Below are 19,389 nucleotides of genomic sequence, written 5' to 3' on the forward strand. Positions count from 1 at the left end.
CTGATAATGATGAGTGGGTACGGCTCTCTAGACCTATATGACCCCGACCTGTAAGCATGGTTGGTTAGTATGTCTTTATCAGCCATGACAGTCAGGGTAGTTAATGCAAATTATTAAAGTATAGCCAAACACCCACACACCCTCTTTCTTTCTCTCTTTGTTTATATGGCTTTGTCCTTGAAATGAAAAGGGTAACACCTCCTCATTTCTGTCGCAGTGTACACGTACTACCTCGTAATTACCGTTCTTGACCCCATTTCACCGTAAATTCCCTCCAATGGCTTAAGGGTGTGAAGGAGATATCTGAGGTACGATAACTACAGCCCGTGGTGTACGATAGCGAATGGCTTTCGTGCATCATGTCGGTCTGTTAACGTTCTTCCGCCTCTTTGGAGTATTCGTTAAATAATTAATTCTGGATCGGCCGCCTATGCCTAGGGGCGACTACACACGGCGTTTAATGCCTGCAATAGTATGTGAAGCATTTTTTTTTTCTTTTTTACTGGAATGTATCTATAAATGAATTACCATACACTTCGTCATTTGTTAAGGCGTGTGGTTAGTCTACTAGATCCGTGAAATTATAATAACACATATAAGATATTACATGAAATCTCTCAGTTGATTATAAAGGCAACAAAATTAGTATTTATACTTGGAAGTACGATTGAAAAATTAATTTCATACGCCTGGCAGCGGAGCAGAAGTTAAAGGGGTTTTAAAAATAGCTAAACAGCTTTTCGCGAGGTTTGGCTGCATGTCGTTTTAATTTAAAAATTACTACGTTGTAGTTAATTTTATTAACAAACTAGTTAACTGTATTAACAAACTGATGGAGATATTTCTTGAATTTAGAATATTCTGGAAGCAATAGTCAGTAGGTTACCAAGTGGGCCGATTTATATATATATTTTTTCTAAGAAAATGATCAAGTACGAAGTTATTTTTTTTGATGTAGAAGAAATGATGTTATTTCGCTATGTGTAGATTATCTGATGTATGTAAATAATTGCATACTTGTTCTACATGGACAGTGATGTATGGTTCCGTGGTCTACGAAGTAGATGTTGGATACTGTTAAAACCATCTTAATAGGCGCCATTAACGCACAAACACACCTTTCCCACATCCGCGTTATTTAAATCGTCATTTTGAAACGCATTGTGTTGTTGTAAATGACCTTTTTGGGGGGGCAAAGTTCAAGTTTATTGGGGTAATTACGATTTTTGGCAACTAGACTTCGTGTCCAAACGTGTCAGTGCGTCTGCGCGTTAGAGCTTAGTAACCCCCTGGACGCGGGAGGGGAGGGTTGCTGTTCCCTCGCCGGAGTCTATTTTGCCATTTGTGTCGCTCGTAACTCGAAGAACGGACGTCAGCTACGTTGCCGACGCTCTCTCCTGACGTATACGCCTACCTCCAGATGGCTCTGATCCAGGGACGTAGGATGTTTAGGATCATTCCGAAGGCCCGGGCAGCTGACTGGTTTAGGGGACGTACAAGCCAGCCTACCAATGACACGTTTTTAAATAAGGTGGTTTTAAGTAGTTTGTTGTCTAACACCTTTCCTTTTTTTTAAGGTATTAAGTCATTTGCTGAATCCTTTCTCATTTATCTATCCTCGGCACTGTGGCATAATCGTCATTGTGGTGTGGATAAATGATGGTTTAGAATTATTTTTATTTATAAAGGTTTTTTTTTTTAATTGACTTTCTAGTGGTTTCTGTGATGGTGTATAACTTATCGGAATACAGCAAATTTTAGGTGGGTTAATTTATTGTTAAAAAAAAACGGGGGGGTGGATGGGTAAATTGACTGAAAATGGGATGTTCACCCTGTTAACTGGCAGTTAGTGGGTGGTTTATATCGTATGGATGCAAGTACATGAATAGTTCGTTGTCATTTTTTTTTGTTTAACAGTTGTATGTATACAAGGGATTGATTCGTCCTTGTATGGAGTTCTGCTCATACATCTAGGGTGGTTCAAGCTGTTTATTCTTGAAAGAGGTGGACTAGAAAGCAGTTCGACTTGTTAACCCTCTCTGGCTAACTTCCAAACTCAATCACCCACCTTGTCCTACGCCGCAGTGGTGTGGTGCGGGTTCTCCCTCCTTCTTCTGTAGGTATTACTTCGGTCTTTTGGCTCCCGAGACCTGGCGGCCAGTGTGCCCCCCACACACCACCGCTAGCTAGACCACGCAATGCTGGGCAAGGGTGGTACACTTTTTGGTACACCCGCTTTAAGGTTTCCCTGCTACACCTTGAAGCTTTGCAACTCTTAATAGACTCCTGTGTCTTTCTGTGTAACTATGACGTGGTACATTTCAAAAGGGCATCTGGTTTTTCCACTTCCTCCAATATTCTTATATACTTTCCCTTTTGTCTTTTTCCCTTTTCCAATATTCTATCTATATTCCACTCAAGACCTGGCATTGATGTGGAATTCTGACCGTAACTGTAGCCTCCAACAGGAAAAAATCTATTGATACATTGCAATGATTAAATCCACACAATCTATTGATACATTGCAATGATTAAATCCACACAATCTCTCATCCTGATGGAAATCCCCATACTTCATGCTATTTAAAGTAATCCCTCTGTCGTGTTTAGTAACTCTCATGCCATACAAATCTGATCCTAAGATTAGGTTTTGGAATGCATTTGCCTGTTCATCAGTAAGAGGACCAACCCCCACTTAGCAATGACAGGTCATGGACTGGTTTCTGGCATACTTGACGACCCAAATTGGCTCAGATTTCGTGTATGTTTTGAAGATCATGGGGCATCAACCATGAACATGAGCTTATTTAATGACTGTGCGAACCAGTTAAGCTTTTAATCTCTGATTTTGAAGCGATTTCGAAAATTCTCTGTAGTGAAAATGTAGTCTATAAAAACTTCATGTGCAAAGACTTTCAATCCATTTTTTTTTTTTTTTCGAATAATTGAACTTTCAGCGTGTGAGCTAAATTGATCGTAGCGTTTGTCTTTCCAAACACACTTGGATCAAGATGGCTCAAGAGACCAATCATTTATTCCTAATGCCACATTTCATCATGACATTGGTCGAAGATTGGAACTCGCCGTCCGTTTTCTAAAGTGTTTTAAGGTTATGGTATTTTAGCTTCGTTTTTGTACATGTTTTCGGAGCGTTCGTGTATTGATTTGACATCAGTCGTTGGAGTATATTGTTTTTGGTGTAGTTAATGTACCGTGTGTGTTTATTATATCCAGCCCAACAAAAACATAGCTCATTTTTTGTTTTGTTTTTGTGTTCTCGCAATTGAATCGGATGAACTCCCCCCAAAAAAATTAATATATTTATAGTTTCGTGGCGACTGTCTTGCACCCAAGTGGACACTGTTATTATAAGTTGTATGTTATTTACAAAGTGGACACTTATTATAAGTTGTATGTTATTTACAAAGTGGACACTGTTATTATAAGTTGTATGTTATTTACAAAGTGGATGGTTGTGTATTGTGGATCAACAATGAATGTATGCATGTGATGGTAGATTAACATTAATGACCGTATGGTATTCAACATTGAAAGTATGTCTTGATAGGTTTTTTAAATCATTTTTTTTTTCTTTTTTGGCTTTGATAAGTGAAGTAGCGTTTTGGATTTGGGAATGTGTGTGTCTGTTGTCTAGGTTAAAGTCCGTGGAGGATGAGAGATGCGTGTCTTTTGGGACATTATAATATGTTCTTGTATTTGGGCTAGTAAAGGTAGCTCAAACACACACACACACACACACACACACACACACATACACACACACACACACACACACACACACACACGTTTCTTTATTATAAATCATTTATTTCTCCATAGCCAACTGTCGTTGCTCAGTCTTCGTTAACAATGACTCGTTTATAGATTTGTTTATTCATTTATCCTTGTTGTGAGGGGGCAACCAGTTCCTTAAACTCTTTGGTGTGCTTGATATTCACATCTGCGCAATATTGTCACCCCGAATATCGTAACGGTTTCTTGTATCTCCCCTGAAGATGTGATTATTACACAAAAGTGCACTTGGGAACTTATCGTGTTTCATTTTCCCCGTGGACTCTTAGGAATATATATATATATATATATATATATATATATATATATATATATATATATATATATATATATATATATATATATTAGGGTTTAATGATATATAGAAAAAGTAATTACAAGCCAGAACTCTTTGAAAAGCAAGTGTTTTTTTCATTAATATGTCTTTGGTGTAAAAAATTATGTTAGCGTGTATTTCTTTTTTTCTCTCTTCTACACAGTCGACCTGTTTTATTTAATCTTGTTGGTTTCATGCATGAAAAAAAAATGATTTGATGTCGGAAATTAATGATTTCGGGGAATATCCTTCTTTCTTTACAACACTGAAGTATATTATTCATGCAGTAGGGCAATACGTTGAAAAAAAAAGGATTTAAATTACTTTTAAATTTTTTTGGGGGGGAGTTATGGATAATAATTTAAATTACTTTTAATTTTTTTTTAGTTATGGATAATTTTTTTTTTTTTTTGTTCGGGGAAGAATGACTTTATTCCATTTAAATGTAATTTATTCTTACGTAGGACAGCTGTCATCTAAGTGGTATCAGTGACTTGAATATATTACTTAGTTTAAGGGTATTAACAAGCCTTAAAAATACATGAAACAGCTTTTTAGTTATGTGTTAGTTATGTGTAAATGGCCAATTATATATCATTATTTTAGGTGGTGTTTTTTTAGTGTTATTTCTTGTCTTTTAGGACTTATTGCATTTGTGTCCCTGGGTCGTGTCTCTTCGGATATACGAGAGGTGTTTGAGTTGTAAATACATTCCTTAAATGATGTATTTTATCTACAGACAGGGCTGTGTTCTAAGGCCTCATTATTAATGGCATCTGTGAGTTATTACAGTAAATGATTTACTGATTTGTGGGTGTTTTTAAATAAATTATCAGTCGATGGATTTTTCTTTGATTTGTGAGTGTTTTTAAATTATCCAATTATCAGTCGATGGATTTTTTTTTTTTCTGTATATTGATTCTGTTAAATGATTTAGCCATGTATATATGGGAAAACGTTTGCCTGGTTGATGGTCGTTTCATTAAAGGGTAGTTAAGATTTTTTTTTTTTTGTTTAAGTGGCATAGAAAACGGTGACGTAGTTGTTTGCTTGTTTGTATGCAAATTGCAGTGAACACCTTGTCAGATACAGCAATCATTTTTTTTTTCTTTTTTTTTTAAGGGGTTCTGGTTGTGGTTATTTATTTATTTATTTATTTATTATTATTATTATTATTATTATTATTATTATTATTATTATTATTATTTCGTTCGACCTGATCACACACCTTCATTTATGGGGTGTTTAGGTTAGCTTCCCATCAAGATCGGGGCGGTGGGGGGAGAGAAACGCGTAATACAGACAAAGAGGGGAGAGATATATAGAGTGGGTAGGGAGGGGACCAAGATGGGTGGTGGTGTCAGGGGAGCTTACGTAGGTTAGGGGAGGTTACATGGGTAAGGGGTGGGCTAAGATGGGGTGGTTAAGGGTGTCAGGGGAGCTTACGTAGGTTAGGGGAGGTTACATAGGTAAGGGGTGGACTAAGATGGGGTGGTTAAGGGTTTCAGGGGAGCTTACGTGGGTAGGGGGTGCTTACGTGAGTAAGGGGAGGTTACTTGAGCAAGGGGGTGAGTACAAGGCGTCTACATGAAGGGGAGGAACGTGACTTATTGTGATTTTCTCACCCACCCACTTATCTCCCCCTTCATCAAGCTGGTGGGCGCTCCTCGCCCCAGTGGGCGTCCCTCTGTCTGTCTCACGTATCTGGTAGTTCTTGGGGGGGCGGGGGGAGATGGGGAGGATATGTTTACAAAGCGTATGATTGGGAACTTAGAAAAAAAAAACCGATTGTTTTCGCTCTTTGCACGCATACACACACACACACGCACGCACGCACGCACACGCATACACACACACCAATACACACACACACACACACGCACGCGCGCGCGCACACACTCACACACACACACACACACACACACACACACATCTTTTTAATTGAGGCATCCCTCTCACACAGTTCGATCCGACCTTGTCTCTGTGTGTGTGTGTGTGTAAGACATTTCTTTCTTGTGGAGTCTCCCCCCCCCCCAGCCTCCTCTAAGGTACCGGGGTTCGAATCCCTCATCCCTCAGTGTGAGGGATGAAGCCCGACTCCCTCAGGGTCCTTAAAAGAGACGTCTTGGGTCGCTGGTCACTAGTGACTCGGTCTCCCGTTTTCTTTTGAAGGGTTCAACTGTCATGGCCAACGTTGGAATGGAATTAAGTAACCTGCTTCATTGTAATCCAAAGTAATTGGACCCCTTTTCATGTGTGTGTGTGTGTGTGTGTGTGTGTGTGTGTGTGTTTGTTTGTTTGTTTTTGGAAGTCTGGTATAGAGGAAGATGTTTATAGGTGGAAAAGCCTTAATAAACGTCTATGTTAACCGGAATCATTTGCTTGCAGTAAGATAGATGGATAGATAGATAGAAAGATAGATACATGGGTAGATTAGGTAGAAAAAAAGGAGACCACATAGATGGATAGATTGATAGATAAATACATGGATTAGATAGAGAAGAGGAAACCACCTAGATAGATAGATTGATAGATACATAGATAGATTACATAGAGAACAGGAGACCACCTAGCTAGATAGATAGATTGATACATAGATACATGGATAGATTAGATAGAGAAGAGGAAACCACCTAGATAGATAGATTGATTGATAGATACATAGATAGATAAATACATGGATAGATTAGATTAGATTAGATGGAGAAAAGGGAACCACCTAGATAGATAGATTGATTGATAGATACATAGATAGATAAATACATGGATAGATTAGATTAGATTCCAGAAACCATCTAATGCAAAGATTTTTTTTTTGAAATGACAGACTTAGCTCCAGCTTATCTTTCTCTCCCTCTCCCCCCCGAAGAAGCTTACGTTGGAACAAGCTGTAACCAGCTTAAGCTGTGAGTTAACTAGCGAGTAATCGCTTGTCTAGGACGAGTGTCGCTCCTCGCGAGTTTATATATATATATATATATATATATATATATATATATATATATATATATATATATATATATATATATTATCCCTGGGGATAGGGGAGAAAGAATACTTCCCACGTATTCCCTGCGTGTCGTAGAAGGCGACTAAAAGGGGAGGGAGCGGGGGGCTGGAAATCCTCCCCTCTCGTTTTTTTTTTTTTTAATTTTCCAAAAGAAGGAACAGAGAATTGGGCCAGGTGAGGGTATTCCCTCAAAGGCCCAGTCTCCTCTGTTCTTAACGCTACCTCGCTAATGCGGGAAATGGCGAATAGTTTGAAAGAAAGAAAAATATATATATATATATACACATGTCTTTAGCGCGACATAGCTGTTTAGGGAAGCCTGCCTGCGCTGGCTAACGCTGCTTTGTTTGTTTGTTCGTTTGTTTGTTTCGGTTAGTTAGCAGTTTACTTCACATGCCTTGATTCAATCCACTGACAGTACGTCAACCCCGGTATACCACATCGCTCCAATTCACTCTATTCCTTGCCCTCCTTTCACCCTCCTGCATGTTCAGGCCCCGATCACACAAAATCTTTTTCACTCCATCTTTCCACCTCCAATTTGGTCTCCCTCTTCTCCTCGTTCCCTCCACCTCCGACACATATATCCTCTTGGTCAATCTTTCCTCACTCATTCTCTCCATGTGCCCAAACCATTTCAAAACACCCTCTTCTGCTCTCTCAACCACGCTCTTTTTATTTCCACACATCTCTCTTACCCTTACGTTACTCACTCGATCAAACCACCTCACACCACACATTGTCCTCAAACATCTCATTTCCAGCACATCCATCCTCCTGCGCACAACTCTATCCATAGCCCACGTCTCGCATCCATACAACATTGTTGGAACCACTATTCCTTCAAACATACCCATTTTTGCTTTCCGAGATAATGTTCTCGACTTCCACACATTCTTCAAGGCTCCCAGAATTTTCGCCCCCCTCCCCCACCCTATGATCCACTTCCGCTTCCATGGTTCCATCCGCTGCCAGATCCACTCCCAGATATCTAAAACACACTTCCTCCAGTTTTTCTTCATTCAAACTCACCTCCCAATTGACTTGACCCTCAACCCTACTGTACCTAATAACCTTGCTCTTATTCACATTTACTCAACTTTCTTCTTTCACACACTTTACCAAACTCAGTCACCAGCTTCTGCAGTTTCTCACATGAATCAGCCACCAGCGCTGTATCATCAGCGAACAACAACTGACTCACTTCCCAAGCTCTCTCATCCCCAACAGATTTCATACTTGCCCTCTTTCCAAACTCTTGCATTCACCTCCCTAACAACCCCATCCATAAACAAATTAAACAACCATGGAGACATCACACACCCCTGCCGCAAACCTACATTCACTGAGAACCAATCACTTTCCTCTCTTCCTACACGTACACATGCCTTACATCCTCGATAAAAACTTTTCACTGCTTCTAACAACTTGCCTCCCACACCATATATTCTTATATATATATATATATATATATATATATATATATATATATATATATATATATATATAGTTATGTTTGTAGGTTTTTATGAAAATACAGTATTTATACACTGTATTTCGTATTACAGTCCCTCTGAAATGGCACAGGAGATACAGACAGACATATCAAAGTTGCGGGCCACAGACAGCGTTGAAAGAAAAAGACAGCGTTTAAAAAAAAAAAAAACCATACATGATTTAGCGTTGAAAAAAAAAGCAGTTAAAAAAAAAGATACACAATTTATGTATTGTAGTGGAATTATGTAACACATTTTGTCATATGATTTCACTTCCGGGGCGCAGGCAGGCTCATATACACCGGGATACTGTGTCCAAATTTACATTCTAATGACTCGAGATTGGATTTATATTATATAGTGGGTGGTGGCTGCAGCAAATGATGCTTCACATAACCTATGCATAATTTTTGGCTCATCACTTCCACTTCTGCCATCTGCCCCGGGTGGAGCGAGGATGCGAAAATTTTAAACATGGATTTCGCGAACTTACATTCCTCGTTTTCTTTCACTTTTTTTTTTTTGTCTCATTTTTTTTTAATCATAGTCTGCCTTGTGATGATTCGACTTGCTTGGTCGCTTTTGATATGGGACTCTTACACACAGGGGTCATTAGCTGTTAATGAGAAATGGTAATTGTTTATATATATATATATATATATATATATATATATATATATATATATATATATATATATATATATTATAGTGGAAAGGATCACAGTTTTGCGCGTGATCAAGATATTCCTACGAGTCCACGGGGAAAATGAAACACGAGAAGTTCCCAAGTGCACTTTCGTGTGATGATGTGATTATTACACGAAAGTGCACTTGGGAACTTTTCGTGTTTCATTTTCCCCGTGGACTCATAGGAATATATATATATATATATATATATATATATATATATATATATATATATATATATATATATAAAGGACAAAATAAAGCTTTTTGCCAATGTTGTACAAGAGGAAGCAAGAAATTGTGTCTTAATGATATACGGTCCATTTGTACTTGGTGTTAATTATCTTAATTATCCGAAATGTTCGCTATGCAGATGTTTTTGTATGCAAAGTATCCGGCCAGGGTTATATCTGCTCATAAGTTGTTTGCTTGATTATATACACAAGTTGTTTGCTTGGCTTGATTATGTACATAAGATGTTTGCTTGATTGCATACACAAGTTGTTTGCTTGATTATGTACATGTTTGCTTTATCATATACACAAGTTGTTTGCTTGACTTCATTATGTACATGTTTGCTTTATTATATACACAAGTTGTTTGCTTGACTTGATTGTGTACATGAGATGTTTGCTTGATTATATACACAAGTTGTTTGCTTGACTTGATTATGTACATGAGATGTTTGCTTTATTATATACACAAGTTGTTTGCTTAATTAAGTACATGTTTGCTTTATTATATACACAAGTTGTTTGCTTGACTTGATTATGTACGTAAGATGTTTGACTTGTTTATCCGTAAATGTGCTGTTTGATTGACTTGTTTATGCGTACCCGTGTTGACTTGATTATCCGTAAATAAGTTGTTTGTTTAACTTGTTTATCCGTAAATAGGTTGTATGTGTGACTTGTTTATATGCAAATAAGTTGTTTGTTTGACTTGTTTATATGTAAATGAGTTGTTTGATTGACTTATCTATGCATTGTGAGTTATCCCACATTACCTGGGCGGGAGTCGAACCCGTGATGAGTTCGCTGAGGGCTGTGGCGTAATTACACGTTAATTAAAACTTTCTATATTTTACAGGAGAGAGAGAGAGAGAGAGAGAGAGAGAGAGAGAGAGAGAGAGAGAGAGAGAGAGAGAGAGAGAATGTGTGGTACATGCGTGTGTATGGTATTGTGGTACCGGTGTGTGGTACACCAGTGCATGTAGTGTTGGTATGGTACAGGCTGTGTGGTACAGCTGTGTAGCTGTGTGGTACAGCTGTGTAGCTGTGTGGTACAGATGTGTAGCTGCGTGGTACAGCTGTGTAGCTGCGTGGTACAGCTGTGTAGCTGTGTGGTACAGCAGTGTAGCTGTGTGGTACAGCTGTGTAGCTGTGTGGTACAGCTGTGTAGCTGTGTGGTACAGCTGTGTAGCTGTGTGGTACAGCAGTGTAGCTGTGTGGTACAGCTGTGTAGCTGTGTGGTACAGCTGTGTAGCTGTGTGGTACAGATGTGTAGCTGTGTGGTACAGCAGTGTAGCTGTGTGGTACAGCTGTGTAACTGTGTGGTACAGCTGTGTAACTGTGTGGTACAGCAGTGTGGCTGTGTGGTACAGCAGTGTAGCTGTGTGGTACAGCTGTATACCTGTGTGGTACAGCAGTGTAGCTGTGTGGTACAGCTGTGTAGCTGTGTGGTACATCTGTGTAGCTGTGTGGTACAGCAGTGTAGCTGTGTGGTACAGCTGTGTAGCTGTGTGGTACAGCAGTGTAGCTGTGTGGTAAAGCTGTACACCTGTGTGGTACATCTGTGTAGCTGTGTGGTACAGCAGTGTAGCTGTGTGGTACATCTGTGTAGCTGTGTGGTACAGCTGTATACCTGTGTGGTATGGGTATATGGTATTTGCATGATAAAGATTAAGTGTGTGTGTGTGTGTGTGTGTGTGTGTGTGTGTGTGTGTGTGTATAATTGTGTGTGTGTATGTGTGTGTGTGTGTGTGTGTGTGTGTGTGTGTGTGTGGGGTACTGTTTTGAATTTTACCCACAAAATTGATTAGCAGGATTTAGTTCAACCTTCTCGACCCAGAAAACTGATTTTCAATTCACGAATGAAATGTACACGAGTTTGTTTTGTGGTTACTGAATGAGTCACTAAAGTTTTGAAGACCTATAAGTAACCGGAGCACTTGAAATCCTTGTTGATGTACTTTTTACGTTAAGTAAGACATGTATTAAGTAAGACTTGTAATAAGTAACACATGTAATGAGTAACACGGGTTAAGTAGCACATGTAATAAGTAACACATGTAATGAATGACACTTGTCTTAAGTAACACATGTATTAAGTAACATTTGTGCTTAGTAACACTTGTGTTAAGTAACACTTGTGTTAAGTTACACTTGTACTAAGTAACACTTGTTTTAAGTAACACTTGTACTAACACGTGTTAGATAACATTTATATTAACAAATTTTATAAGTAACACGTAATAAGTAACACTTGTCTTAAGTGACACATGTATTAAGTAACACTTGTTATAAGTAACACTTGTCTTTAAGTAACACATGTATTAAGTAACACTTGTATTAACACATATAAGTAACACTTGTCTTTAAGTAACACATGTATTAAGTAACACTTGTAGGATTTGGTCCTTGTCGTGAGGGATGTACTACACTATATATCAAGATCGTGTTCAGGATTGTGGTAGATAAAAAAGACGTAGAAGTAGACGTAGATGTCAAGGGAAGAGTTATATATACATGTGTGGGTTGAGCGGAAACACACAAGAAAAAAAAATAAAAGAGAAAAATTAAAAATTTAAAAATTAAAAGTTTGGAAAAAATTTTAAAAATCTCGGTTTTTAATTTTTTCGATCTCATGCTCCAGATTTTGTGTGTGTGTGTGTGTGTGTGTGTGTGTGTGTGTGTGTGTGTGCAGGGTCTTGTAAGGTACGTACGTACGTGCTGGCGGTCACCAGCGGTTGTAAGGAGTTGAGAAAATTTCTTGATCCTATGCCTCTCGCAGAACGACACGTTCCCAGAGTATTAAGGAAAAAAAAAATATTTAAAGCTTTAGTTCATATGCGGCGGGGTGTTGACGGGAATGGATGAAGGCAGCAAGTATGAATATGTACATGTGTATATATGTATATGTATGTATACGTTGAAATGTATAGGTATGTATATGTTCGTGTTTGGACGTTTATGTATATGTATGTGGTTGGGTTGGGCCATTCTTTCGTCTGTTTCCTTGCGCTACCTCGCTAACGCGGGAGACGTGGATTAAGTATGCTCTCTCTCTCTCTCTCTCTCTCTCTCTCTATATATATATATATATATATATATATATATATATATATATATATATATATATATATATATTCGTATGAGTCCACGGGGAAATGAAACACGATAAGTTCCCAAGTGCACTTTCGTGTCATAATCACATCATCAGGGGAGACACAAGAGAGAAATATAACAGTCAGTTGATATAGAACGAAGAGACGTAGCTTAGGACGCCATTGGGTAAAATATGAACCTAAACCCCGAACACATCTTCCACCTGATTGGTAGAAAACTTTGAAAATGAGTCAAGAAGAAGTGAATAGAAAACGGGGATAGCCGTTCGGGGCACACCCCCACCACCCCCGTTCCAGTCTATCGACGCTTCGATCCTGCTTCGTCTTCCACCCTTCCTCAAATCCCTATCGTTTTCCACTGGATTACTAGGATTAAAGCCCCTCTCACTGCACTCCCTTAATCTGTAAATCCAGCCTAGGGGGATTACACACACACACAGGGCGCTCGCTGGGTAAGGCCAGGGGATTACGGGATGCGGGGTATGTGAATTATAACTTGGCATCTCGAAACTCTGCTTTCAGGAGGAGGAGGAAAAGATGAAGTCCTTCAGAAAATGGGAGGTGGGTGGACGTGTGGGTGTTGGAGTCCACTCTCCCCCCGCCCCCCCTTTTCCCTTGTTGACCCTGAAATGAATCCTCTTGTTATATTGCCTTTCACCTCTCAGGGAAGGAGAGGACAGTCGAACGATGGATTGGAGAGAGAGAGAGAGAGAGAGAGAGAGAGAGAGAGAGAGAGAGAGAGAGAGAGAGAGAGAGAGAGAGAGAGAGAGAATGGTTGTTATCTTTTCAAGACACGAGGAGACTGGTAGTTCACCCAGATGGCGTCCTAGCTTCGTCTCTTCGTTGTATATCAGCTGACCGTTATCTTTCTTGTGTCTCCCCTGATGATGTGATTATGACACGAAAGTGCACTCGGGAACTTATCGCGTTTCATTTTTCCCCGTGGACTCGTAGGAATATCTTGATCACGCGCAAAATTGTGATCGTTTCCAATATATATATATATATATATATATATATATATATATATATATATATATACAGTTTTCCTGGCGCTACCTCGCTGAAGCAGGGGGTAGCGATGCTGTTTTCTGTGGGGCGGGGTACCGTCGGGAATGGATGAAGGTAGGCAAGTATGAATATGTACATGTGTGTATATATATTGTGTATATGTATGTATATGTTTATATGTATGTGTATGGGTCTTTGTGGATATGAGGGCGTGGGCCGTTCTTCGTCTGTTTCCTGGCGCTACCTCGCTGACGCGGGAAACTGCGACCAAGGACAGTAAATGAATCCGAAATCATAACAATCTCTCAAGAGTTTAAAAAAAAAAAGACATGGCGTTGTTTTTTTTTTCATCATCTGGTCGTGTTTTGTCGTTTTTTTTTTTGTGTCAATAAATAGCACATGTGTGTAATAGAATTTCCTGCTTTATATGATTTTTAAACAATTGTTTGGTTAATTATGATGGTTTCCGGTGACGCTGGGTATATATACCTGTGAAAGTTAGTGGCTATTGAAGCCAGACACACATTCAACAAAATAATTCCCCCCCCCCCATCTCACCCCCCCTTTTTTTTTGTTTTTGAGCGCGCGCGAAAAAAAAAAGTGATTCCATCTGTAGCAATTACAGCGTTTTTTTTTTAAACTGAAATATCCAGCCATGACGTCAAACTTTTAGGGATATATATATATATATATATATATATATATATATATATATATATATATATATATAGGTCTGTGGGTGTATATATATGTATACGTTGAGATGTATAGGTATGTATATACATGTGTATGTGGGTGGGTTGGGCCATCCTTTCGTCTATTTCTTTGCGCTACCTCGCTAACGCGGGAGACAGCGACAAAATATAATAAATAGGAATATATATATATATATATATATATATATATATATATATATATATATATATATATATATATATTATCCCTGGGGATAGGGGAGAAAGAATACTTCCCACGTATTCCCTGCGTGTCGTAGAAGGCGACTAAAAGGGGAGGGAGCGGGGGGCTGGAAATCCTCCCCTCTGGTTTTTTTTTTTTTAATTTTCCAAAAGAAGGAACAGAGAAGAGGGCCAGGTGAGGATATTCCCTCAGAGGCCCAGTCCTCTGTTCTTAACGCTACCTTGCTAATGCGGGAAATGGCGAATAGTTTGAAAGAAAGAAAGATATATATATTGTTGAAGATCAAGATATGTATAGTATTAATAAATTTCCCATATGTTTGCTTAATTTCCTTAATATCTTGAAGTTAATGCAAGTTCTCCAACTTCTCAATATTGATATAGATGTTCACATCAATGAATAGACGAAATGTTACTGCGGACCACGCTCCGTTTTCTTTGTCACGACAGTGGGGGGGGGGGGGTTAAGCTTGACCTGTGAATTGTGTAGAGGGGGGGGCGGGGTCATGATAATGTCTCCCTAACCTCGCCTCCGTACGTCTTCTGTCTATCGGATGAGACAGTAATAGACAGGGGGTTGAGGGTCCACCACTCCACCTGTTCGTCAAGTTTACATGTGAACTTGGGGAGAAAGTTCCCCCCCCCCCCACCCCCCCACCCCTGGGGGGAAATGCTCCAATCATAGACCTAAGTACACATCAAGGTCCTGGTCGGCCCTGAAATGTGTATATAGTTTATATAGTGATATACATCAGGGTTGGGTCTTCCCTGAATGTGTATGATGACGGCCCTTGAAAAGAAGTTTATATAGTGATTTACATTAGGGTCGGGTCGTCCCGGAAATGTGTATAGTGATAGCCCAATAGAATGAGTTTATATAGTGATTTACATCAGGTCCGGGTCGTCTCTGAATGTGTATGGTGATGGCCGCCCCCAAAAACGAGTTTATATAGTAATTTACATGTAGGGCGGGTCGTCCATGAAATGTGTATGATGACGGCCCCCAAAAGAGTTTATATAGCGATTTATATGAACGATATTCACATTCGAGTTCATCCATTTGTATTGAGAACAGTATTGCTTTGTTATGAACAAATTACGTAATATTTGAAGAATATCGTGGCCTTCTAGTGCCAATTTAGTTTCTGCTATTGTGTACAGTATTGTACACTTATCACAATGTACTTGATCTTCAAGAAACATTATTATTGAATTAGTGTTTCAAATGATTACATGTTTTTCCTTCCAAAATATCAAAACGGTCTAAGGAATATTGAACGATGTGAAAGAATCTTCGATAGATATTTGGTGCGAATATTGGATTTTGGAATTTTTCCCCCCTAAAACGGAATCCGGATTTTAAGTCCAGTTGGTTCGAGAAGTTAGGTCTCCGATCTTTGACGTGCTTTTAGGTATAGTATGTATGTATTTTTCTGAGCTTTTATTGACGAAAAACTATTTAATTCTTGTTACAAAACACCTGTATCTTGAAATCTATATATATGTATACTTGAGAATCGTACGGTAGTAAAGGAAAAGAATAAAGATATATTTCCTTAAGAAGTAAAGGAAGAAGAAATAATTTTAAAGGAACGTTGTGAGATGAAGAAGACATGTTTACAAATGCGCACGTGTTTGTGGTTGAGTGACCCCCATTAGTGTGGGACTGTGGTTGGTAAATGCCCTTCACAAGCTTTGTGTTTAGGAGGAAAGTGGCACTTTTCCCCTCACACGTCCATTTGTTCTGTCCAGAGTCTGTTATTCCATGTTCTACAGCGGAACAAAGAACAGGAGAAAGTCTCATGGGGGTTCATGCGTGGGGCCCCAGAGTTTAGGGACGAATTTTTAACCTTGCCTTCACTTGCAAATGAGGTAACGTTTTGTTTTGGCTCTGTATTTGTTTTGTGTGTGGGATATATATATATATATATATATATATATATATATATATGTGTGTGTGTGTGTGAGTTAGGGGGGTAATGTGTTTACTACCGTGTGTGTGTGTGTGTGTGTGTGTGTGTGTGTGTGTGTGTGTGTGTTATTGGCTGTGAATTATGTATATTTTTTTTTGATATATGTATTTCAGAAACTATTGTTTCCATTATGATAAAGTTCGCATCCTGCCTCCCCGTGTTTTCTGCCAACATTAACAGTCTACTTAATCCAAAAGAAAAAAAAAAAACTAGTTTTATATTAAGGTTAAATGATGTATAGCGAAACCAGTTTAGATTAATCGGGCATAATTCATGGGAACAGTTCGATAGAAAGGGGAAAAAAAAATAACATGGATTATCCATGTGGGTAGAGGACAGGGTGTTACAACCTGAGTGAAGATGCAGTGTGTCTGGGTTGTGACAAAGTGTTACAACCTGAGTGAAGATGCGGTGTGTCTGGGTTGACAAAGTGTTACAACCTGAGTGAAGATGCATGCAGTGTGTCTGGGTTGTGACAAAGTGTTACAACCTGAGTGAAGATGCAGTGTGTCTGGGTTGTGACAGTGTTACAACCTGAGTGAAGATGCAGTGAGTCTGGGTTGTGACAAAGTGTTACAACCTGAGTGAAGATGCAGTGTGTCTGGGTTGTGACAAAGTGTTACAACCTGAGTGAAGATGCGGTGTGTCTGGGTTGTGACAAAGTGTTACAACCTGAGTGAAGATGCATGCAGTGTGTCTGGGTTGTGACAAAGTGTTACAACCTGAGTGAAGATGCGGTGTGTCTGGGTTGTGACAAAGTGTTACAATCTGAGTGAAGATGCGGTGTGTCTGGGTTGTGACAAAGTGTTACAACCTGAGTGAAGATGCAGTGTGTCTGGGTTGTGACAGTGTTACAACCTGAGTGAAGATGCAGTGTGTCTGGGTTGTGACAGTGTTACAACCTGAGTGAAGATGCAGTGTGTCTTGGTTGTGACAAAGTGTTACAACCTGAGTGAAGATGTAGTGTGTCTTGGTTGTGACAAAGTGTTACAACCTGAGTGAAGATGCAGTGTGTCTTGGTTGTGACAAAGTGTTACAACCTGAGTGACCATGCAGTGTGTCTGGGTTGTGACAAAGAGTTACAACCTGAGTGAAGATGCATGCAGTGTGTCTGGGTTGTGACGAAGTCTTCTGTGGAATATGTTGTTGCTATTCTGCCTGTTGTGGGAAACGGAGTCGATTTAAAAAAAAAAAAGTCTTGTTTTACGTCTGGTTGTAATTTAGCGAGACTGGACCCCACTTATGAGTTTATTTAACTGAGAGTGGGTTGTATTGCCTTGTTTCCTCCAAATGGGTTGTGAGTTCTTGTTGCTGAAGCGTGTGAAAGTAAGTTGTGAAGGTTGTTGATTTGAAAATGTGTGTGTGTGCGTGTGTGTGAATGTAGGTCGTAGGTTGTTAAAGTATGTGCGAAAGTGGTTTGTGGTTTAGTTTCATTGAGATATATGTGTGTGAAAGATTATGGGGTTCTTATTATTTAACTTGCAAGTGTATGGTATTGTGCATTGTTTGAAGGTGACTCAATCACCATTAGAGCAATATTAAGCCTTATTACCAGGAGGGAAGTGGTTATATATTATTCCTACTCAGTTAGATAAATAAAAGCTTCGAAAACAGAATATTTATTGCCTTCTGTGTCTTGTCATTTTTGACACACCATGTCATAGTTCACAGGGCTAACTCCTTCTCTCAGACTTGTCCACTTCGTGTCCAAAGACAAGATTAGCTAACTGCCCCCAGCGATCGCTTGTTAGAAAGGCTCGGTTGCTCGAAAAAAGAAAAAACAAAAATGTAATAACGTAATGAAACCTGATGATGCATGCCCTTCCATCTTGCGGAGTGTGGCAACTGTAGGATAAGATGCCATAAGTCGCCTGACGTACATTTGGTGCTCGTACCCCGCGGACGGGTGTACGACCAACTGACTTAGGCGTATTATTAATGTTTTTGAGTAAGAATACTACAAGATATATATAGTATGATTAGCGTAAAATACATAATATAGAATATGATGATGAAATGTACGATCTAGCATTGATGGTTTAGGAGAGAAAACCTATTATATTTTCTTCCTTACGCGGATATTCACCACACCCTGGTTTATTTAGGGTGGTATAAACCCTTCTAAACCAGAACTTTGCAAGGAAACGTAATCCTATGTTCGATCTCGTACCCTCGTCGCCAGAGTCACTATCACCAACTGTCGTGAGCAATTTTATTTTAATTTTTTTTTACATGTTCTTTGGTGGAATTGATTGCGCGGTACGATAACTTTTCCCGACGCCGTTGCATCCTCCCGGCATCGGTTGGCGGGGCCAGGACGCGCGCGCCATGCCAGCGTTCGCTTATTTTCTTTCATTTTTCTCTTTTTTCTTTCGTATTCTTTCGGTCCTTTCGATAATTACGGCCTCTCATGAACCTTCGGTAATAATCGTGGAAGTTTGGCGGGAAGTTTTCTCGTCAATTACCCGCCCTGTGGGTGAGAGGGGGGGGGGGACGGACGACACAATTGGGACCCCCCCAAAAGAGCGCCAATATTTTTCGTCGTTGATGGAGGAAGTTGTCGAGTTGGCGAAGTCGACGACGACGACGACGACGAAGTCGACCTCTCGTCTGTGTTGGGGGGGTGGGAAGGGGAAATGTGGCTGGTTCTCCACTGGCCTAGTTGCTCTTCTGTGGGGAGGGGAGGAGGGGGGAAATAGATGGGTGGATTACTTAGAGAGAGAGAGAGAGAGAGAGAGAGAGAGAGAGAGAGAGAGAGAGAGAGAGAGAGAGAGAGAGTGAGAGTGTGTGAGAGAGTGATAGTGTGTGTGTGTGTGTGAG

General features: G+C 39.6%; 1 protein-coding gene across 1 annotated transcript in view; it reads left to right on the plus strand.

Moving 5' to 3' along the window:
* Nucleotides 1-1,297: 1,297 nt before the first annotated feature.
* The window catches only part of LOC139745763 (uncharacterized), a 962,044-nt gene continuing 943,952 nt past the window's right edge, over nt 1,298-19,389 (plus strand). Inside the window, 1 exon segment of the mRNA XM_071656293.1 lies at nt 1,298-1,531. The gene's annotated coding sequence lies outside the window, so the exon portion shown is untranslated.

Source organism: Panulirus ornatus, chromosome 62 (assembly GCF_036320965.1).
Source record: "Panulirus ornatus isolate Po-2019 chromosome 62, ASM3632096v1, whole genome shotgun sequence".
In the NCBI taxonomy this organism is placed as follows: domain Eukaryota; kingdom Metazoa; phylum Arthropoda; class Malacostraca; order Decapoda; family Palinuridae; genus Panulirus; species Panulirus ornatus.